The sequence below is a fragment of the Carcharhinus amblyrhynchos genome, chromosome 4, assembly GCF_965287045.1.
Source record: "Carcharhinus amblyrhynchos chromosome 4, sCarAmb.v2.hapA, whole genome shotgun sequence".
NCBI lineage: Eukaryota > Metazoa > Chordata > Chondrichthyes > Carcharhiniformes > Carcharhinidae > Carcharhinus > Carcharhinus amblyrhynchos.
Genome location: NC_137327.1, coordinates 124067994 through 124073993, shown reverse-complemented (window position 1 = coordinate 124073993; position 6000 = coordinate 124067994).

Genomic DNA, 6000 nt, shown 5'->3' with positions numbered 1-6000 from the left:
TGGAGGCAAAGGGAGGGATTTTACTGCCTTGCTTGTCCTGAAACCGGAAAATCCAGCCCAAGGTCAACAGACCTTCCCACTGTCCGCCCCTCGCCCACTCTGATTCCCATGGCAGGTGGGGCGGTAAAATGCCAGCGACCATCTTTCTCATGAGACATTAAGCCAAGACTCTATTTTCTCTGGAGTGGACATTAAAGATACCATGACATTATCTCATAGAACAGCAAGGCGTCTGGACATTCTGGCCAATATTTGTCCCTCAACCAGTGACTTATGAAAAACAAACAACTGAACTATTAAGGTGTCAGCAGTGACCCAGATGGTCAAGAGATTGTGGATTCAAGTCTCATTCCAAAAATTTAAAACAAGAAAATCAATTCAGACAGTCCAGCAGAGCACAAAGGAAATACTGTATCCTCCAGAGGCGGCACGGTAGCACAGTGATTAGCATTGCTACCTCACTGTGCTAGGGACCCGGGTTCAATTCCATCCTCGGGTCTGTGTGGAGTTTGCACATTCTCCCCATATCTGCATGGGTTTCCTCCATATGCTCTGGTTTCCTCCCACAGTGCAAAGATATGTGGGTTAGGTTGATTGGCCATGCTAAATTGACCCATAATGTCAGGGGGATTAGCATAGTAAACATGTGAGGTTATGGGAATAGGGCCTCGGTGGAATTGTGGTTGGTGCAGACTTGATGCGCTGAATGGCTTCCTTCTGTGTGTAAGGTGTTGCATTTTGGATAAGACCTTTTACTGAGGCACCACCTGTTCTCTGAGGAGGATGTAAAAGATTCCATCAAACTATTTGAAAAAGAGCAGTGAAGTTCTGGTTAATGGCTATATTTCAATTTCACAATAATCCCTGCAGAAGGAGGCCATTTGGCCCATCAAGCCTGCACCAACAACAATCCAACCCAGGGCCTATCCATCTGACCCCACCTATTTTTCCTGCTAACCCCAAGGAGAAATTTAGCATGGCCAATCAACCTAATCTGCACATCTTTGGACTGTGGGAGGAAACCGGAGCATCCGAAGGAAACCCATGCAGACACAGGGAGAATGTGCAAACTCCACACAGACAGCTGGAATTGAACCTGGGTCTCTGGCACTGTGAGGCGGCAGTGCTAACCGCTGTGCTGCCCCAAATTTATTCATTGCTATTGATGGGAGCCTGCAATGCTCAGATTTGTACTAGAAGAATCCAGCACATAAAGGATTAGTATGGAACTGAGGATAGTACCACCCATACAGTGGTGCGAATAAACACGTGACCCATATTCAGGGGTCATATGTTACAGACAGCCATGGTCTAAAAGCAAGCATGGAGACAGCTGGAAACTTTACTGCACCTTGTAGCTAATAGGTACTGACTGTTGAACCCCCTACAAATACTTTTATAGGATCTATCATACGGTGCCGAACACTCTACAACATGAAGACAATGAATGAAACAACTCATGACGTCACAGAACAAAAGAAAACTCCTGGAAAATCAGAAGAGAAAGCAAAGAAGCATTCTGACCAGAAGAAAAGCTCAAGGGGAAAAGGAACATAGAATTCCTGTCGTGCAGAATGGGATTATTCGGCATCGAATCTGTGAAAGAGAATCCCACCCAGGTCCTCTCTTCTGCCCTATCCCAAAATGATTGGCACAGTAGGCTTGAAGGCCAAATAGAACATAGAACATAGAACATTACAGCGCAGAACAGGCCCTTCGGCCCACGATGTTGCGCCGACCAGTTACAAAAACAATGACCCACTAGCCTATACCAATCCCTTTTCGTCCATAAACCTATCCAGAGATCTCTTAAACGCCCCCAAACTAGACGCATTTACAACTGCAGCAGGCAGGGCATTCCAATCCCTCACCACCCGCTGGGTAAAGAACCTACCCCTGACATCCGTCCTGTAGCTACCCCCCCTTAATTTAAAGCCATGCCCCCTCGTGCTAGCTTTCTCCATCCGAGGAAAAAGGCTATCACTATCCACCCTATCTAAACCTCTAATCATCTTATATGTTTCAATAAGATCCCCTCTTAGCCGCCTTCTTTCCAACGAAAACAACCCCAAATCCCTCAGTCTCTCCTCATAGGACCTCCCCACCATACCAGGCAACATCCTAGTAAACCTCCTCTGCACCCTCTCCAACGCCTCCACATCCTTCTTGTAATGCGGGGACCAGAACTGCACACAGTACTCCAAGTGCGGCCGCACTAGAGTAGTGTACAGTTGCAACATTACACTGCGACTCCTAAATTCAATCCCCCTACCAATAAACGCCAGGACACCGTACGCCTTCTTGACAACCTTATCTACTTGATTCCCAACTTTCAGGGATCTATGTACACACACACCTAGATCCCTCTGTTCATCCACACTCCTGCTTCTATTTTCTATGTTTCTAAATGGCATCTACCCCCAGACCCTTCCCTCTGACTTATCCCTGTAACCCTGCACATTTACCATGGCTAATCCACCTAATCTATATATCTTTGCATGCTAAGGGCAATTTACCGTGTCCAATCCACTTAACCTGCATACCTCTGTGAGAAAACTAAAGAACTCAGAGGAAACCCACGCAGACATCGTGAGAACGTGCAAACTCCACACAGATAGTGACTGAGGCTGTAATCAAACTCGGGTTCCTGATGCTGTGAGACAGCAGTGTTAATGACTGCGCCACCGTGCTGCCCCAGGAGCTGAAGGAAATTGCCAGAGAAAAGACAAAGAGAGGTTTGCAAGCTGGAGACAGAATCTAAATTCCTCACTGCAGCAGAAGACCCTTCATCACTGGAAATATTTCAAAACGTACAATGTTAGCCAAGGGTGTGATCTGCCGTGTGGAGGATGTTATGGCTGATAACACAACAGGAGAGCATGACAAAAAACTTACAGCAATCTGAGAACACCTGCAGGAAGCAGGGCTGATGCTGAGTGAAAAAATATGAGTTTTCCAAGCCACGGATTTGGCTCCTGAGACATATCATCAACAACAAAGGCATCACTTCGGACATGCAGAAAACAAAAGCAATCACCAAATTCCCAACTCCAAACTGAATCTGAGACCTCTAAAGATTTCTGAGGATAGAAAACCAGTTGGCAAAATTTTTATCAAAGCTGGTACAGTTCACAGAATCGAGACATCTACTTGTGCCGATACTGTGCCGTTAAGCAATATATTTTAATCATGTTTCTCTGCAATATCTGGGATTTTGTTGGCGCCATGTAGTCTGCAGCTTGTGCCCTTTATTGTCATCGGGGCAATATAATTACCATAATGTTGATTTTAATCTGAACTAATGTAGTGTTTTTTTGTTTTAGTGTCCCTCTGGGATTGCAAAGTAGAGCTTGATTGGGGGTGATTAACAGGTCAGGTCACATGATTGAAGATAGCCACGCTTCACAAAGAAGTCCAGTTTTAATCTCATTTTTAGAAGTTGTTTGGAACTGAAAGAAACAGCAGTGTTTTTTTCCCTCTCTGGAGTTGGACTTTGCTGCCCAAGTGTTGTTGTCTAGATGCTGCTTTTGAGTTAAGGGAGAGCAGTCTCTCTCTCAGTTCCCCTCTCTGAAGTTTTTTTAATTCATTTGTGAGACATGGGCATCGCTGGCTGGCCAGCATTTACTGTGTGTTTTTATTGTGACTCTGGGGTCGCATGTAGGCCAACCCAGGTAAGGATATTAAATTTCCTTCCCTAAAGGACATTAGTGAACCAGATGTGGTTTTCTGACAATCGACAATGGTTTCATGGTCATCAGTAGATTCTTAATTCCAGATCATTTTTATTGAATTCAAATTCCACCATCTGTCACGGCAGGATTTGAACCCGAATCCGCAGAACATTAGCTGAGTTTCTGGATTATTGGCCCAGTAATAATATCACTAGGCCATTGCCTCCCCACTGGAGACTGGAAGCTGCCAGAGATGACATTTACCTTTCTGAGGTTTTGCTGTCTTGAGGATATATCCTTCTGTAAGTGACGGTTTGGATTTCTGTCCATAATTATCACGAAGCAGGAAAACTCATTTTGTGTGAGCATACTTGTGTTAGTGCTAACAAATTTTGAAGAAGGGTGTATGTCTATCTTGTATTGCTTTAAATTGGAACTACAGTGAGAGCTAGCTGTTACGAGTTATACAGTGTCATGTTTAAGTCTTGTAATTGGTAAAAGTTATGCTTATTGTTTTTGTTATGTTCTAACAGTATTCTTAAATAATCTTTGTTTGATAAAAGCTCCCTAATTGGTCAGTTGAATCATACTTGGAGTGAAATACCTTATGCTCACCAACGCCAAAATCAAATGTAAACTTGGAGTCTAGGCTTACTTCACAAAACACCTTGGAGTTTTGGCCTGGGTCTTAACATCATAGAAGCAAAGAATTCTAAAGTACAGAAGGAGGCTATTCTGTCCAACAAGCCTGAATCAACAACAATCCCACCCTTTCCCCGTAACCCCACATATTTATCTGCTAATCCCCCCAAACTAGGGTCAATTTAGCATGGCCAATCAACCTAACCCACATATCTTTGGGAGGAAAGTGGAGCACCTGGAGGAAACCTACACAGACACGGGGAGAATGCGAAAACTCCACACAGTGACCCAAGCCAGGAATTGAACGCAGGTGCCTGACGCTGTGAGGCAACAGTGCTAACCACTGTACAATTTCTCGTCACTAATAAATACTTACTGTTAAACCACCTGAGGCTATGAATAACTTAACAAGGCCGACTACACTATGCCCAAAACTTTGCAACAAGATTGACTGCCGCCCAACATTACAACTGTACAACTGTGGCCGCGGTTGAAGTGTACTCAATTGACACTAAAGCATTCTGGAACCTCCTGGCATTGTGTGCGGCACTATACAAATGAAAGTCTCGTGAGTGGCTTTCCCTCAAGTCAGTGTTTTCATGTTTCCCAGGAATGGACTCCCTCCTTGTGATGTTGCGTGCTACACATCATGCACTCCTCCTGCATCAAGCAAAATATGTCCATTTGATTGACTGCGAGCACCGGGAGGCGGCCTCTGCCCAATAAACACAGCTCAAAGATATGAAACTATTTTTGAATTTGTCGATTTCAGTTTCGATGACATACCTTGAAGTATTTGTGTTCTCTCACTTTCTGCACAGGATGTGGGTGATGCTGGCTGGACTGATTTCATTTGTCTACCCCTTGCAGCCTTGAGAAAAGATGGAAAGTATATGTTTGGACACTCACTTCCTGCTGTGGTCAATTACAGGTTCCTTGCAGCCTGTGAGGGAAGCTTGCAGGTGAATCCACAGTGATAAATTGACAAGTATGTGCTAGCGCGTCAGCAATTAAACTCTAATTGGCCGCAGGCAGCTATTTTAAGTTCAGTCGCGTTAAAGAGACAGGCAACTTATTCCTCAGAGGAGAAACAGAATTGTACCTTGTGCAGTTCATGTCCTTCACAAGCTATTGATTCAGCACAAGCTAAAAGAATAATTACAGGTCAGTAGATTTATTTTTTTCACGTTTCAAAGCAACGGAATTATAACTCCGTACAGTGAAAGAAGGTCAGAGGATTTCTCCCTGGTATCATAGGATCAGAGTTATAGGGCGGGATTTTTTGGCCACGCTGTCTCCAAAGCCGGAAAATCCTGCCCAAGGTCGATGCATGAGCCTGTCCCCCTGCCTGCTACGATCCCTATGGCAGGTGGGATAGGAATATTCCCTCCATAGAATCCATACAGTGCAGAAGGAGGCCATTTGGCCAGTGAAGACTGCACCAACAACAATCCCACCCTGGCCCTATCCCCATAACCCCACGTATTTACCCTACTAATCCCCCTGACGCTTAGGGATAATTTAGCATGGCCAATCCGCCTAACCTACACATCTTTGGAGTGTGGGAGGAAACTGGAGCACCTGGAAGAAACCCACGCAGACACAGAGAGAATGTGCAGACTCCGCATAGATGGTCACCCAAGGCCAGAATCGAATCTGGGTCCCTGGCGCTGTGAGACAGCAGTGC